The sequence below is a fragment of the Eleutherodactylus coqui genome, chromosome 13 (assembly GCF_035609145.1).
Source record: "Eleutherodactylus coqui strain aEleCoq1 chromosome 13, aEleCoq1.hap1, whole genome shotgun sequence".
Lineage (NCBI taxonomy): Eukaryota > Metazoa > Chordata > Amphibia > Anura > Eleutherodactylidae > Eleutherodactylus > Eleutherodactylus coqui.
Window position 1 is genome coordinate 79,139,828 of NC_089849.1, and position 17,558 is coordinate 79,157,385.

The 17,558-nt window shown below is 41.2% G+C and overlaps 6 non-coding genes across 6 annotated transcripts; all 6 read left to right on the forward strand.

Annotated features, from left to right (window-relative positions):
* Positions 1-38: 38 nt before the first annotated feature.
* TRNAL-AAG (transfer RNA leucine (anticodon AAG)) lies at positions 39-120 on the forward strand. The gene has a single exon. It is a non-coding gene; the product is annotated as a tRNA-Leu (tRNA).
* A 1,036-nt stretch (positions 121-1,156) lies between these two features.
* TRNAL-AAG (transfer RNA leucine (anticodon AAG)) lies at positions 1,157-1,238 on the forward strand. Its single transcript has one exon. It is a non-coding gene; the product is annotated as a tRNA-Leu (tRNA).
* A 5,508-nt stretch (positions 1,239-6,746) lies between these two features.
* Positions 6,747-6,828, forward strand: TRNAL-AAG (transfer RNA leucine (anticodon AAG)). Its single transcript has one exon. It is a non-coding gene; the product is annotated as a tRNA-Leu (tRNA).
* Positions 6,829-7,305: 477 nt separating this feature from the next.
* TRNAL-AAG (transfer RNA leucine (anticodon AAG)) lies at positions 7,306-7,387 on the forward strand. Its single transcript has one exon. It is a non-coding gene; the product is annotated as a tRNA-Leu (tRNA).
* Positions 7,388-7,864: 477 nt separating this feature from the next.
* Positions 7,865-7,946, forward strand: TRNAL-AAG (transfer RNA leucine (anticodon AAG)). Its single transcript has one exon. It is a non-coding gene; the product is annotated as a tRNA-Leu (tRNA).
* Positions 7,947-16,249: 8,303 nt separating this feature from the next.
* On the forward strand, positions 16,250-16,331 carry TRNAL-AAG (transfer RNA leucine (anticodon AAG)). Its single transcript has one exon. It is a non-coding gene; the product is annotated as a tRNA-Leu (tRNA).
* The last annotated feature ends 1,227 nt before the right edge of the window (positions 16,332-17,558 follow it).

Sequence of the window (17,558 nt, forward strand, 5' to 3'; positions counted from 1 at the left end):
TCTTGGACATTTTGATCCCAAATTATCCACTTTTTCATGGTAGCATGGCCGAGCGGTCTAAGGCGCTGGATTAAGGCTCCAGTCTCTTTGGAGGCGTGGGTTCGAATCCCACTGCTGCCAGTTTTCAATTTTGAAAGCTCTCAAGTTGCTTTCTGAACATTTTAGTGGTCAGAAGAACTTGCTTTTGATGATGCTCAGAAATGGACTTTTTGGCCTTTTCTGAAACCGAACAAACTCTATAAGAAAAGGCTTTTGATGATATTCCCAAGATGTTATGGCACAGATTAAGCTACCCCGATGCGCTAGCTAAGTAGACATTAGGCGCACTCCACGATCTTGCACTTCAAAGCCTTCAATAGCCTAGAAACATCTGAAAAAGCAGTAGTGCGGTAATACTGTTGAACTCACTTGCGTTTGCTTCCTTTCTAACTGGAGGAATGCATTTTCAGCCTTCTGCTGCCATCATTAAATATTCAGCTCGAATGCAGCAACAATTCTTCTTTTTAAATCAAATTCTGGAAAAGGATTTCTTGCCAGGAGAAATGTTCTTTATGAAATCTCTTGGACATTTTGATCCCACATTATCCACTCTTTAATGGTAGCATGGCCGAGCGGTCTAAGGCGCTGGATTAAGGCTCCAGTCTCTTTGGAGGCGTGGGTTCAAATCCCACTGCTGCCAGTTTTCAATTTTGAAAGCTCTCAAGTTGCTTTCTGAACATTTTAGTGGTCAGAAGAACTTGCTTTTGATGATGCTCAGAAATGGACTTTTTGGCCTTTTCTGAAACCGAACAAACTCTATAAGAAAAGGCTTTTGATGATATTCCCAAGATGTTATGGCACAGATTAAGCTACCCTGATGCGCTAGCTAAGTAGACATTAGGCGCACTCCACGATCTTGCACTTCAAAGCCTTCAATAGCCTAGAAACATCTGAAAAAGCAGTAGTGCGGTAATACTGTTGAACTCACTTGCGTTTGCTTCCTTTCTAACTGGAGGAATGCATTTTCAGCCTTCTGCTGCCATCATTAAATATTCAGCTCGAATGCAGCAACAATTCTTCTTTTTAAATCAAATTCTGGAAAAGGATTTCTTGCCAGGAGAAATGTTCTTTATGAAATCTCTTGGACATTTTGATCCAAAATTATCCACTTTTTCATGGTAGCATGGCCGAGCGGTCTAAGGCGCTGGATTAAGGCTCCAGTCTCTTTGGAGGCGTGGGTTCGAATCCCACTGCTGCCAGTTTTCAATTTTGAAAGCTCTCAAGTTGCTTTCTGAACATTTTAGTGGTCAGAAGAACTTGCTTTTGAGGATGCTCAGAAACAGACTTTTTGGCCTTTTCTGAAACCGAACAAACTCTATAAGAAAAGGCTTTTGATGATATTCCCAAGATGTTATGGCACAGATTAAGCTACCCTGATGCGCTAGCTAAGTAGACATTAGGCGCACTCCACGATCTTGCACTTCAAAGCCTTCAATAGCCTAGAAACATCTGAAAAAGCAGTAGTGCGGTAATACTGTTGAACTCACTTGCGTTTGCTTCCTTTCTAACTGGAGGAATGCATTTTCAGCCTTCTGCTGCCATCATTAAATATTCAGCTCGAATGCAGCAACAATTCTTCTTTTTAAATCAAATTCTGGAAAAGGATTTCTTGCCAGGAGAAATGTTCTTTATGAAATCTCTTGGACATTTTGATCCAAAATTATCCACTTTTTCATGGTAGCATGGGCGAGCGGTCTAAGGCGCTGGATTAAGGCTCCAGTCTCTTTGGAGGCGTGGGTTCGAATCCCACTGCTGCCAGTTTTCAATTTTGAAAGCTCTCAAGTTGCTTTCTGAACATTTTAGTGGTCAGAAGAACTTGCTTTTGAGGATGCTCAGAAATGGACTTTTTGGCCTTTTCTGAAACCGAACAAACTCTATAAGAAAAGGCTTTTGATGATATTCCCAAGATGTTATGGCACAGATTAAGCTACCCCGATGCGCTAGCTAAGTAGACATTAGGCGCACTCCACGATCTTGCACTTCAAAGCCTTCAATAGCCTAGAAACATCTGAAAAAGCAGTAGTGTGGTAATACTGTTGAACTCACTTGCGTTTGCTTCCTTTCTAACTGGAGGAATGCATTTTCAGCCTTCTGCTGCCATCATTAAATATTCAGCTCGAATGCAGCAACAATTCTTCTTTTTAAATCAAATTCTGGAAAAGGATTTCTTGCCAGGAGAAATGTTCTTTATGAAATCTCTTGGACATTTTGATCCCAAATTATCCACTTTTTCATGGTAGCATGGCCGAGCGGTCTAAGGCGCTGGATTAAGGCTCCAGTCTCTTTGGAGGCGTGGGTTCGAATCGCACTGCTGCCAGTTTTCAATTTTGAAAGCTCTCAAGTTGCTTTCTGAACATTTTAGTGGTCAGAAGAACTTGCTTTTGATGATGCTCAGAAATGGACTTTTTGGCCTTTTCTGAAACCGAACAAACTCTATAAGAAAAGGCTTTTGATGATATTCCCAAGATGTTATGGCACAGATTAAGCTACCCCGATGCGCTAGCTAAGTAGACATTAGGCGCACTCCACGATCTTGCACTTCAAAGCCTTCAATAGCCTAGAAACATCTGAAAAAGCAGTAGTGCGGTAATACTGTTGAACTCACTTGCGTTTGCTTCCTTTCTAACTGGAGGAATGCATTTTCAGCCTTCTGCTGCCATCATTAAATATTCAGCTCGAATGCAGCAACAATTCTTCTTTTTAAATCAAATTCTGGAAAAGGATTTCTTGCCAGGAGAAATGTTCTTTATGAAATCTCTTGGACATTTTGATCCAAAATTATCCACTTTTTCATGGTAGCATGGCCGAGCGGTCTAATGCGCTGGATTAAGGCTCCAGTCTCTTTGGAGGCGTGGGTTCGAATCGCACTGCTGCCAGTTTTCAATTTTGAAAGCTCTCAAGTTGCTTTCTGAACATTTTAGTGGTCAGAAGAACTTGCTTTTGATGATGCTCAGAAACGGACTTTTTGGCCTTTTCTGAAACCGAACAAACTCTATAAGAAAAGGCTTTTGATGATATTCCCAAGATGTTATGGCACAGATTAAGCTACCCCGATGCGCTAGCTAAGTAGACATTAGGCGCACTCCACGATCTTGCACTTCAAAGCCTTCAATAGCCTAGAAACATCTGAAAAAGCAGTAGTGTGGTAATACTGTTGAACTCACTTGCGTTTGCTTCCTTTCTAACTGGAGGAATGCATTTTCAGCCTTCTGCTGCCATCATTAAATATTCAGCTCGAATGCAGCAACAATTCTTCTTTTTAAATCAAATTCTGGAAAAGGATTTCTTGCCAGGAGAAATGTTCTTTATGAAATCTCTTGGACATTTTGATCCCAAATTATCCACTTTTTCATGGTAGCATGGCCGAGCGGTCTAAGGCGCTGGATTAAGGCTCCAGTCTCTTTGGAGGCGTGGGTTCGAATCGCACTGCTGCCAGTTTTCAATTTTGAAAGCTCTCAAGTTGCTTTCTGAACATTTTAGTGGTCAGAAGAACTTGCTTTTGATGATGCTCAGAAATTGACTTTTTGGCCTTTTCTGAAACCGAACAAACTCTATAAGAAAAGGCTTTTGATGATATTCCCAAGATGTTATGGCACAGATTAAGCTACCCTGATGCGCTAGCTAAGTAGACATTAGGCGCACTCCACGATCTTGCACTTCAAAGCCTTCAATAGCCTAGAAACATCTGAAAAAGCAGTAGTGCGGTAATACTGTTGAACTCACTTGCGTTTGCTTCCTTTCTAACTGGAGGAATGCATTTTCAGCCTTCTGCTGCCATCATTAAATATTCAGCTCGAATGCAGCAACAATTCTTCTTTTTAAATCAAATTCTGGAAAAGGATTTCTTGCCAGGAGAAATGTTCTTTATGAAATCTCTTGGACATTTTGATCCAAAATTATCCACTTTTTCATGGTAGCATGGCCGAGCGGTCTAATGCGCTGGATTAAGGCTCCAGTCTCTTTGGAGGCGTGGGTTCGAATCGCACTGCTGCCAGTTTTCAATTTTGAAAGCTCTCAAGTTGCTTTCTGAACATTTTAGTGGTCAGAAGAACTTGCTTTTGATGATGCTCAGAAATGGACTTTTTGGCCTTTTCTGAAACCGAACAAACTCTATAAGAAAAGGCTTTTGATGATATTCCCAAGATGTTATGGCACAGATTAAGCTACCCCGATGCGCTAGCTAAGTAGACATTAGGCGCACTCCACGATCTTGCACTTCAAAGCCTTCAATAGCCTAGAAACATCTGAAAAAGCAGTAGTGCGGTAATACTGTTGAACTCACTTGCGTTTGCTTCCTTTCTAACTGGAGGAATGCATTTTCAGCCTTCTGCTGCCATCATTAAATATTCAGCTCGAATGCAGCAACAATTCTTCTTTTTAAATCAAATTCTGGAAAAGGATTTCTTGCCAGGAGAAATGTTCTTTATGAAATCTCTTGGACATTTTGATCCCACATTATCCACTTTTTCATGGTAGCATGGCCGAGCGGTCTAAGGCGCTGGATTAAGGCTCCAGTCTCTTTGGAGGCGTGGGTTCAAATCCCACTGCTGCCAGTTTTCAATTTTGAAAGCTCTCAAGTTGCTTTCTGAACATTTTAGTGGTCAGAAGAACTTGCTTTTGATGATGCTCAGAAATGGACTTTTTGGCCTTTTCTGAAACCGAACAAACTCTATAAGAAAAGGCTTTTGATGATATTCCCAAGATGTTATGGCACAGATTAAGCTACCCTGATGCGCTAGCTAAGTAGACATTAGGCGCACTCCACGATCTTGCACTTCAAAGCCTTCAATAGCCTAGAAACATCTGAAAAAGCAGTAGTGCGGTAATACTGTTGAACTCACTTGCGTTTGCTTCCTTTCTAACTGGAGGAATGCATTTTCAGCCTTCTGCTGCCATCATTAAATATTCAGCTCGAATGCAGCAACAATTCTTCTTTTTAAATCAAATTCTGGAAAAGGATTTCTTGCCAGGAGAAATGTTCTTTATGAAATCTCTTGGACATTTTGATCCAAAATTATCCACTTTTTCATGGTAGCATGGGCGAGCGGTCTAAGGCGCTGGATTAAGGCTCCAGTCTCTTTGGAGGCGTGGGTTCGAATCCCACTGCTGCCAGTTTTCAATTTTGAAAGCTCTCAAGTTGCTTTCTGAACATTTTAGTGGTCAGAAGAACTTGCTTTTGATGATGCTCAGAAACGGACTTTTTGGCCTTTTCTGAAACCGAACAAACTCTATAAGAAAAGGCTTTTGATGATATTCCCAAGATGTTATGGCACAGATTAAGCTACCCCGATGCGCTAGCTAAGTAGACATTAGGCGCACTCCACGATCTTGCACTTCAAAGCCTTCAATAGCCTAGAAACATCTGAAAAAGCAGTAGTGCGGTAATACTGTTGAACTCACTTGCGTTTGCTTCCTTTCTAACTGGAGGAATGCATTTTCAGCCTTCTGCTGCCATCATTAAATATTCAGCTCGAATGCAGCAACAATTCTTCTTTTTAAATCAAATTCTGGAAAAGGATTTCTTGCCAGGAGAAATGTTCTTTATGAAATCTCTTGGACATTTTGATCCCAAATTATCCACTTTTTCATGGTAGCATGGCCGAGCGGTCTAAGGCGCTGGATTAAGGCTCCAGTCTCTTTGGAGGCGTGGGTTCGAATCGCACTGCTGCCAGTTTTCAATTTTGAAAGCTCTCAAGTTGCTTTCTGAACATTTTAGTGGTCAGAAGAACTTGCTTTTGATGATGCTCAGAAATGGACTTTTTGGCCTTTTCTGAAACCGAACAAACTGTATAAGAAAAGGCTTTTGATGATATTCCCAAGATGTTATGGCACAGATTAAGCTACCCCGATGCGCTAGCTAAGTAGACATTAGGCGCACTCCACGATCTTGCACTTCAAAGCCTTCAATAGCCTAGAAACATCTGAAAAAGCAGTAGTGCGGTAATACTGTTGAACTCACTTGCGTTTGCTTCCTTTCTAACTGGAGGAATGCATTTTCAGCCTTCTGCTGCCATCATTAAATATTCAGCTCGAATGCAGCAACAATTCTTCTTTTTAAATCAAATTCTGGAAAAGGATTTCTTGCCAGGAGAAATGTTCTTTATGAAATCTCTTGGACATTTTGATCCAAAATTATCCACTTTTTCATGGTAGCATGGCCGAGCGGTCTAATGCGCTGGATTAAGGCTCCAGTCTCCTTGGAGGCGTGGGTTCGAATCGCACTGCTGGCAGTTTTCAATTTTGAAAGCTCTCAAGTTGCTTTCTGAACATTTTAGTGGTCAGAAGAACTTGCTTTTGATGATGCTCAGAAACGGACTTTTTGGCCTTTTCTGAAACCGAACAAACTCTATAAGAAAAGGCTTTTGATGATATTCCCAAGATGTTATGGCACAGATTAAGCTACCCCGATGCGCTAGCTAAGTAGACATTAGGCGCACTCCACGATCTTGCACTTCAAAGCCTTCAATAGCCTAGAAACATCTGAAAAAGCAGTAGTGCGGTAATACTGTTGAACTCACTTGCGTTTGCTTCCTTTCTAACTGGAGGAATGCATTTTCAGCCTTCTGCTGCCATCATTAAATATTCAGCTCGAATGCAGCAACAATTCTTCTTTTTAAATCAAATTCTGGAAAAGGATTTCTTGCCAGGAGAAATGTTCTTTATGAAATCTCTTGGACATTTTGATCCCACATTATCCACTTTTTCATGGTAGCATGGCCGAGCGGTCTAAGGCGCTGGATTAAGGCTCCAGACTCTTTGGAGGCGTGGGTTCGAATCCCACTGCTGCCAGTTTTCAATTTTGAAAGCTCTCAAGTTGCTTTCTGAACATTTTAGTGGTCAGAAGAACTTGCTTTTGATGATGCTCAGAAATGGACTTTTTGGCCTTTTCTGAAACCGAACAAACTCTATAAGAAAAGGCTTTTGATGATATTCCCAAGATGTTATGGCACAGATTAAGCTACCCCGATGCGCTAGCTAAGTAGACATTAGGCGCACTCCACGATCTTGCACTTCAAAGCCTTCAATAGCCTAGAAACATCTGAAAAAGCAGTAGTGCGGTAATACTGTTGAACTCACTTGTGTTTGCTTCCTTTCTAACTGGAGGAATGCATTTTCAGCCTTCTGCTGCCATCATTAAATATTCAGCTCGAATGCAGCAACAATTCTTCTTTTTAAATCAAATTCTGGAAAAGGATTTCTTGCCAGGAGAAATGTTCTTTATGAAATCTCTTGGACATTTTGATCCCACATTATCCACTTTTTCATGGTAGCATGGCCGAGCGGTCTAAGGCGCTGGATTAAGGCTCCAGACTCTTTGGAGGCGTGGGTTCGAATCCCACTGCTGCCAGTTTTCAATTTTGAAAGCTCTCAAGTTGCTTTCTGAACATTTTAGTGGTCAGAAGAACTTGCTTTTGATGATGCTCAGAAATGGACTTTTTGGCCTTTTCTGAAACCGAACAAACTCTATAAGAAAAGGCTTTTGATGATATTCCCAAGATGTTATGGCACAGATTAAGCTACCCCGATGCGCTAGCTAAGTAGACATTAGGCGCACTCCACGATCTTGCACTTCAAAGCCTTCAATAGCCTAGAAACATCTGAAAAAGCAGTAGTGCGGTAATACTGTTGAACTCACTTGCGTTTGCTTCCTTTCTAACTGGAGGAATGCATTTTCAGCCTTCTGCTGCCATCATTAAATATTCAGCTCGAATGCAGCAACAATTCTTCTTTTTAAATCAAATTCTGGAAAAGGATTTCTTGCCAGGAGAAATGTTCTTTATGAAATCTCTTGGACATTTTGATCCAAAATTATCCACTTTTTCATGGTAGCATGGCCGAGCGGTCTAAGGCGCTGGATTAAGGCTCCAGTCTCTTTGGAGGCGTGGGTTCGAATCCCACTGCTGCCAGTTTTCAATTTTGAAAGCTCTCAAGTTGCTTTCTGAACATTTTAGTGGTCAGAAGAACTTGCTTTTGAGGATGCTCAGAAATGGACTTTTTGGCCTTTTCTGAAACCGAACAAACTCTATAAGAAAAGGCTTTTGATGATATTCCCAAGATGTTATGGCACAGATTAAGCTACCCCGATGCGCTAGCTAAGTAGACATTAGGCGCACTCCACGATCTTGCACTTCAAAGCCTTCAATAGCCTAGAAACATCTGAAAAAGCAGTAGTGTGGTAATACTGTTGAACTCACTTGCGTTTGCTTCCTTTCTAACTGGAGGAATGCATTTTCAGCCTTCTGCTGCCATCATTAAATATTCAGCTCGAATGCAGCAACAATTCTTCTTTTTAAATCAAATTCTGGAAAAGGATTTCTTGCCAGGAGAAATGTTCTTTATGAAATCTCTTGGACATTTTGATCCCAAATTATCCACTTTTTCATGGTAGCATGGCCGAGCGGTCTAAGGCGCTGGATTAAGGCTCCAGTCTCTTTGGAGGCGTGGGTTCGAATCGCACTGCTGCCAGTTTTCAATTTTGAAAGCTCTCAAGTTGCTTTCTGAACATTTTAGTGGTCAGAAGAACTTGCTTTTGATGATGCTCAGAAATTGACTTTTTGGCCTTTTCTGAAACCGAACAAACTCTATAAGAAAAGGCTTTTGATGATATTCCCAAGATGTTATGGCACAGATTAAGCTACCCTGATGCGCTAGCTAAGTAGACATTAGGCGCACTCCACGATCTTGCACTTCAAAGCCTTCAATAGCCTAGAAACATCTGAAAAAGCAGTAGTGCGGTAATACTGTTGAACTCACTTGCGTTTGCTTCCTTTCTAACTGGAGGAATGCATTTTCAGCCTTCTGCTGCCATCATTAAATATTCAGCTCGAATGCAGCAACAATTCTTCTTTTTAAATCAAATTCTGGAAAAGGATTTCTTGCCAGGAGAAATGTTCTTTATGAAATCTCTTGGACATTTTGATCCAAAATTATCCACTTTTTCATGGTAGCATGGCCGAGCGGTCTAATGCGCTGGATTAAGGCTCCAGTCTCTTTGGAGGCGTGGGTTCGAATCGCACTGCTGCCAGTTTTCAATTTTGAAAGCTCTCAAGTTGCTTTCTGAACATTTTAGTGGTCAGAAGAACTTGCTTTTGATGATGCTCAGAAATGGACTTTTTGGCCTTTTCTGAAACCGAACAAACTCTATAAGAAAAGGCTTTTGATGATATTCCCAAGATGTTATGGCACAGATTAAGCTACCCCGATGCGCTAGCTAAGTAGACATTAGGCGCACTCCACGATCTTGCACTTCAAAGCCTTCAATAGCCTAGAAACATCTGAAAAAGCAGTAGTGCGGTAATACTGTTGAACTCACTTGCGTTTGCTTCCTTTCTAACTGGAGGAATGCATTTTCAGCCTTCTGCTGCCATCATTAAATATTCAGCTCGAATGCAGCAATAATTCTGCTTTTTAAATCACATTCTGGAAAAGGATTTCTTGCCAGGAGAAATGTTCTTTATGAAATCTCTTGGACATTTTGATCCAAAATTATCCACTTTTTCATGGTAGCATGGCCGAGCGGTCTAATGCGCTGGATTAAGGCTCCAGTCTCTTTGGAGGCGTGGGTTCGAATCCCACTGCTGCCAGTTTTCAATTTTGAAAGCTCTCAAGTTGCTTTCTGAACATTTTAGTGGTCAGAAGAACTTGCTTTTGATGATGATCAGAAACGGACTTTTTGGCCTTTTCTGAAACCGAACAAACTCTATAAGAAAAGGCTTTTGATGATATTCCCAAGATGTTATGGCACAGATTAAGCTACCCCGATGCGCTAGCTAAGTAGACATTAGGCGCACTCCACGATCTTGCACTTCAAAGCCTTCAATAGCCTAGAAACATCTGAAAAAGCAGTAGTGCGGTAATACTGTTGAACTCACTTGCGTTTGCTTCCTTTCTAACTGGAGGAATGCATTTTCAGCCTTCTGCTGCCATCATTAAATATTCAGCTCGAATGCAGCAACAATTCTTCTTTTTAAATCAAATTCTGGAAAAGGATTTCTTGCCAGGAGAAATGTTCTTTATGAAATCTCTTGGACATTTTGATCCCACATTATCCACTTTTTCATGGTAGCATGGCCGAGCGGTCTAAGGCGCTGGATTAAGGCTCCAGTCTCTTTGGAGGCGTGGGTTCAAATCCCACTGCTGCCAGTTTTCAATTTTGAAAGCTCTCAAGTTGCTTTCTGAACATTTTAGTGGTCAGAAGAACTTGCTTTTGATGATGCTCAGAAATGGACTTTTTGGCCTTTTCTGAAACCGAACAAACTCTATAAGAAAAGGCTTTTGATGATATTCCCAAGATGTTATGGCACAGATTAAGCTACCCTGATGCGCTAGCTAAGTAGACATTAGGCGCACTCCACGATCTTGCACTTCAAAGCCTTCAATAGCCTAGAAACATCTGAAAAAGCAGTAGTGCGGTAATACTGTTGAACTCACTTGCGTTTGCTTCCTTTCTAACTGGAGGAATGCATTTTCAGCCTTCTGCTGCCATCATTAAATATTCAGCTCGAATGCAGCAACAATTCTTCTTTTTAAATCAAATTCTGGAAAAGGATTTCTTGCCAGGAGAAATGTTCTTTATGAAATCTCTTGGACATTTTGATCCAAAATTATCCACTTTTTCATGGTAGCATGGGCGAGCGGTCTAAGGCGCTGGATTAAGGCTCCAGTCTCTTTGGAGGCGTGGGTTCGAATCCCACTGCTGCCAGTTTTCAATTTTGAAAGCTCTCAAGTTGCTTTCTGAACATTTTAGTGGTCAGAAGAACTTGCTTTTGAGGATGCTCAGAAATGGACTTTTTGGCCTTTTCTGAAACCGAACAAACTCTATAAGAAAAGGCTTTTGATGATATTCCCAAGATGTTATGGCAAAGATTAAGCTACCCCGATGCGCTAGCTAAGTAGACATTAGGCGCACTCCACGATCTTGCACTTCAAAGCCTTCAATAGCCTAGAAACATCTGAAAAAGCAGTAGTGTGGTAATACTGTTGAACTCACTTGCGTTTGCTTCCTTTCTAACTGGAGGAATGCATTTTCAGCCTTCTGCTGCCATCATTAAATATTCAGCTCGAATGCAGCAACAATTCTTCTTTTTAAATCAAATTCTGGAAAAGGATTTCTTGCCAGGAGAAATGTTCTTTATGAAATCTCTTGGACATTTTGATCCCAAATTATCCACTTTTTCATGGTAGCATGGCCGAGCGGTCTAAGGCGCTGGATTAAGGCTCCAGTCTCTTTGGAGGCGTGGGTTCGAATCGCACTGCTGCCAGTTTTCAATTTTGAAAGCTCTCAAGTTGCTTTCTGAACATTTTAGTGGTCAGAAGAACTTGCTTTTGATGATGCTCAGAAATGGACTTTTTGGCCTTTTCTGAAACCGAACAAACTGTATAAGAAAAGGCTTTTGATGATATTCCCAAGATGTTATGGCACAGATTAAGCTACCCCGATGCGCTAGCTAAGTAGACATTAGGCGCACTCCACGATCTTGCACTTCAAAGCCTTCAATAGCCTAGAAACATCTGAAAAAGCAGTAGTGCGGTAATACTGTTGAACTCACTTGCGTTTGCTTCCTTTCTAACTGGAGGAATGCATTTTCAGCCTTCTGCTGCCATCATTAAATATTCAGCTCGAATGCAGCAATAATTCTGCTTTTTAAATCACATTCTGGAAAAGGATTTCTTGCCAGGAGAAATGTTCTTTATGAAATCTCTTGGACATTTTGATCCAAAATTATCAACTTTTTCATGGTAGCATGGCCGAGCGGTCTAATGCGCTGGATTAAGGCTCCAGTCTCTTTGGAGGCGTGGGTTCGAATCCCACTGCTGCCAGTTTTCAATTTTGAAAGCTCTCAAGTTGCTTTCTGAACATTTTAGTGGTCAGAAGAACTTGCTTTTGATGATGCTCAGAAACGGACTTTTTGGCCTTTTCTGAAACCGAACAAACTCTATAAGAAAAGGCTTTTGATGATATTCCCAAGATGTTATGGCACAGATTAAGCTACCCCGATGCGCTAGCTAAGTAGACATTAGGCGCACTCCACGATCTTGCACTTCAAAGCCTTCAATAGCCTAGAAACATCTGAAAAAGCAGTAGTGCGGTAATACTGTTGAACTCACTTGCGTTTGCTTCCTTTCTAACTGGAGGAATGCATTTTCAGCCTTCTGCTGCCATCATTAAATATTCAGCTCGAATGCAGCAACAATTCTTCTTTTTAAATCAAATTCTGGAAAAGGATTTCTTGCCAGGAGAAATGTTCTTTATGAAATCTCTTGGACATTTTGATCCCACATTATCCACTTTTTCATGGTAGCATGGCCGAGCGGTCTAAGGCGCTGGATTAAGGCTCCAGTCTCTTTGGAGGCGTGGTTTCGAATCCCACTGCTGCCAGTTTTCAATTTTGAAAGCTCTCAAGTTGCTTTCTGAACATTTTAGTGGTCAGAAGAACTTGCTTTTGATGATGCTCAGAAATGGACTTTTTGGCCTTTTCTGAAACCGAACAAACTCTATAAGAAAAGGCTTTTGATGATATTCCCAAGATGTTATGGCACAGATTAAGCTACCCTGATGCGCTAGCTAAGTAGACATTAGGCGCACTCCACGATCTTGCACTTCAAAGCCTTCAATAGCCTAGAAACATCTGAAAAAGCAGTAGTGCGGTAATACTGTTGAACTCACTTGCGTTTGCTTCCTTTCTAACTGGAGGAATGCATTTTCAGCCTTCTGCTGCCATCATTAAATATTCAGCTCGAATGCAGCAACAATTCTTCTTTTTAAATCAAATTCTGGAAAAGGATTTCTTGCCAGGAGAAATGTTCTTTATGAAATCTCTTGGACATTTTGATCCAAAATTATCCACTTTTTCATGGTAGCATGGGCGAGCGGTCTAAGGCGCTGGATTAAGGCTCCAGTCTCTTTGGAGGCGTGGGTTCGAATCCCACTGCTGCCAGTTTTCAATTTTGAAAGCTCTCAAGTTGCTTTCTGAACATTTTAGTGGTCAGAAGAACTTGCTTTTGAGGATGCTCAGAAATGGACTTTTTGGCCTTTTCTGAAACCGAACAAACTCTATAAGAAAAGGCTTTTGATGATATTCCCAAGATGTTATGGCACAGATTAAGCTACCCCGATGCGCTAGCTAAGTAGACATTAGGCGCACTCCACGATCTTGCACTTCAAAGCCTTCAATAGCCTAGAAACATCTGAAAAAGCAGTAGTGTGGTAATACTGTTGAACTCACTTGCGTTTGCTTCCTTTCTAACTGGAGGAATGCATTTTCAGCCTTCTGCTGCCATCATTAAATATTCAGCTCGAATGCAGCAACAATTCTTCTTTTTAAATCAAATTCTGGAAAAGGATTTCTTGCCAGGAGAAATGTTCTTTATGAAATCTCTTGGACATTTTGATCCCAAATTATCCACTTTTTCATGGTAGCATGGCCGAGCGGTCTAAGGCGCTGGATTAAGGCTCCAGTCTCTTTGGAGGCGTGGGTTCGAATCGCACTGCTGCCAGTTTTCAATTTTGAAAGCTCTCAAGTTGCTTTCTGAACATTTTAGTGGTCAGAAGAACTTGCTTTTGATGATGCTCAGAAATGGACTTTTTGGCCTTTTCTGAAACCGAACAAACTGTATAAGAAAAGGCTTTTGATGATATTCCCAAGATGTTATGGCACAGATTAAGCTACCCCGATGCGCTAGCTAAGTAGACATTAGGCGCACTCCACGATCTTGCACTTCAAAGCCTTCAATAGCCTAGAAACATCTGAAAAAGCAGTAGTGCGGTAATACTGTTGAACTCACTTGCGTTTGCTTCCTTTCTAACTGGAGGAATGCATTTTCAGCCTTCTGCTGCCATCATTAAATATTCAGCTCGAATGCAGCAACAATTCTTCTTTTTAAATCAAATTCTGGAAAAGGATTTCTTGCCAGGAGAAATGTTCTTTATGAAATCTCTTGGACATTTTGATCCAAAATTATCCACTTTTTCATGGTAGCATGGCCGAGCGGTCTAATGCGCTGGATTAAGGCTCCAGTCTCCTTGGAGGCGTGGGTTCGAATCGCACTGCTGCCAGTTTTCAATTTTGAAAGCTCTCAAGTTGCTTTCTGAACATTTTAGTGGTCAGAAGAACTTGCTTTTGATGATGCTCAGAAACGGACTTTTTGGCCTTTTCTGAAACCGAACAAACTCTATAAGAAAAGGCTTTTGATGATATTCCCAAGATGTTATGGCACAGATTAAGCTACCCTGATGCGCTAGCTAAGTAGACATTAGGCGCACTCCACGATCTTGCACTTCAAAGCCTTCAATAGCCTAGAAACATCTGAAAAAGCAGTAGTGCGGTAATACTGTTGAACTCACTTGCGTTTGCTTCCTTTCTAACTGGAGGAATGCATTTTCAGCCTTCTGCTGCCATCATTAAATATTCAGCTCGAATGCAGCAACAATTCTTCTTTTTAAATCAAATTCTGGAAAAGGATTTCTTGCCAGGAGAAATGTTCTTTATGAAATCTCTTGGACATTTTGATCCAAAATTATCCACTTTTTCATGGTAGCATGGGCGAGCGGTCTAAGGCGCTGGATTAAGGCTCCAGTCTCTTTGGAGGCGTGGGTTCGAATCCCACTGCTGCCAGTTTTCAATTTTGAAAGCTCTCAAGTTGCTTTCTGAACATTTTAGTGGTCAGAAGAACTTGCTTTTGAGGATGCTCAGAAATGGACTTTTTGGCCTTTTCTGAAACCGAACAAACTCTATAAGAAAAGGCTTTTGATGATATTCCCAAGATGTTATGGCACAGATTAAGCTACCCCGATGCGCTAGCTAAGTAGACATTAGGCGCACTCCACGATCTTGCACTTCAAAGCCTTCAATAGCCTAGAAACATCTGAAAAAGCAGTAGTGTGGTAATACTGTTGAACTCACTTGCGTTTGCTTCCTTTCTAACTGGAGGAATGCATTTTCAGCCTTCTGCTGCCATCATTAAATATTCAGCTCGAATGCAGCAACAATTCTTCTTTTTAAATCAAATTCTGGAAAAGGATTTCTTGCCAGGAGAAATGTTCTTTATGAAATCTCTTGGACATTTTGATCCCAAATTATCCACTTTTTCATGGTAGCATGGCCGAGCGGTCTAAGGCGCTGGATTAAGGCTCCAGTCTCTTTGGAGGCGTGGGTTCGAATCGCACTGCTGCCAGTTTTCAATTTTGAAAGCTCTCAAGTTGCTTTCTGAACATTTTAGTGGTCAGAAGAACTTGCTTTTGATGATGCTCAGAAATGGACTTTTTGGCCTTTTCTGAAACCGAACAAACTGTATAAGAAAAGGCTTTTGATGATATTCCCAAGATGTTATGGCACAGATTAAGCTACCCCGATGCGCTAGCTAAGTAGACATTAGGCGCACTCCACGATCTTGCACTTCAAAGCCTTCAATAGCCTAGAAACATCTGAAAAAGCAGTAGTGCGGTAATACTGTTGAACTCACTTGCGTTTGCTTCCTTTCTAACTGGAGGAATGCATTTTCAGCCTTCTGCTGCCATCATTAAATATTCAGCTCGAATGCAGCAACAATTCTTCTTTTTAAATCAAATTCTGGAAAAGGATTTCTTGCCAGGAGAAATGTTCTTTATGAAATCTCTTGGACATTTTGATCCAAAATTATCCACTTTTTCATGGTAGCATGGCCGAGCGGTCTAATGCGCTGGATTAAGGCTCCAGTCTCCTTGGAGGCGTGGGTTCGAATCGCACTGCTGCCAGTTTTCAATTTTGAAAGCTCTCAAGTTGCTTTCTGAACATTTTAGTGGTCAGAAGAACTTGCTTTTGATGATGCTCAGAAACGGACTTTTTGGCCTTTTCTGAAACCGAACAAACTCTATAAGAAAAGGCTTTTGATGATATTCCCAAGATGTTATGGCACAGATTAAGCTACCCCGATGCGCTAGCTAAGTAGACATTAGGCGCACTCCACGATCTTGCACTTCAAAGCCTTCAATAGCCTAGAAACATCTGAAAAAGCAGTAGTGCGGTAATACTGTTGAACTCACTTGCGTTTGCTTCCTTTCTAACTGGAGGAATGCATTTTCAGCCTTCTGCTGCCATCATTAAATATTCAGCTCGAATGCAGCAACAATTCTTCTTTTTAAATCAAATTCTGGAAAAGGATTTCTTGCCAGGAGAAATGTTCTTTATGAAATCTCTTGGACATTTTGATCCCACATTATCCACTTTTTCATGGTAGCATGGCCGAGCGGTCTAAGGCGCTGGATTAAGGCTCCAGACTCTTTGGAGGCGTGGGTTCGAATCCCACTGCTGCCAGTTTTCAATTTTGAAAGCTCTCAAGTTGCTTTCTGAACATTTTAGTGGTCAGAAGAACTTGCTTTTGATGATGCTCAGAAATGGACTTTTTGGCCTTTTCTGAAACCGAACAAACTCTATAAGAAAAGGCTTTTGATGATATTCCCAAGATGTTATGGCACAGATTAAGCTACCCTGATGCGCTAGCTAAGTAGACATTAGGCGCACTCCACGATCTTGCACTTCAAAGCCTTCAATAGCCTAGAAACATCTGAAAAAGCAGTAGTGCGGTAATACTGTTGAACTCACTTGCGTTTGCTTCCTTTCTAACTGGAGGAATGCATTTTCAGCCTTCTGCTGCCATCATTAAATATTCAGCTCGAATGCAGCAACAATTCTTCTTTTTAAATCAAATTCTGGAAAAGGATTTCTTGCCAGGAGAAATGTTCTTTATGAAATCTCTTGGACATTTTGATCCCAAATTATCCACTTTTTCATGGTAGCATGGCCGAGCGGTCTAAGGCGCTGGATTAAGGCTCCAGTCTCTTTGGAGGCGTGGGTTCGAATCGCACTGCTGCCAGTTTTCAATTTTGAAAGCTCTCAAGTTGCTTTCTGAACATTTTAGTGGTCAGAAGAACTTGCTTTTGATGATGCTCAGAAATGGACTTTTTGGCCTTTTCTGAAACCGAACAAACTGTATAAGAAAAGGCTTTTGATGATATTCCCAAGATGTTATGGCACAGATTAAGCTACCCCGATGCGCTAGCTAAGTAGACATTAGGCGCACTCCACGATCTTGCACTTCAAAGCCTTCAATAGCCTAGAAACATCTGAAAAAGCAGTAGTGCGGTAATACTGTTGAACTCACTTGCGTTTGCTTCCTTTCTAACTGGAGGAATGCATTTTCAGCCTTCTGCTGCCATCAATAAATATTCAGCTCGAATGCAGCAACAATTCTTCTTTTTAAATCAAATTCTGGAAAAGGATTTCTTGCCAGGAGAAATGTTCTTTATGAAATCTCTTGGACATTTTGATCCAAAATTATCCACTTTTTCATGGTAGCATGGCCGAGCGGTCTAATGCGCTGGATTAAGGCTCCAGTCTCCTTGGAGGCGTGGGTTCGAATCGCACTGCTGCCAGTTTTCAATTTTGAAAGCTCTCAAGTTGCTTTCTGAACATTTTAGTGGTCAGAAGAACTTGCTTTTGATGATGCTCAGAAACGGACTTTTTGGCCTTTTCTGAAACCGA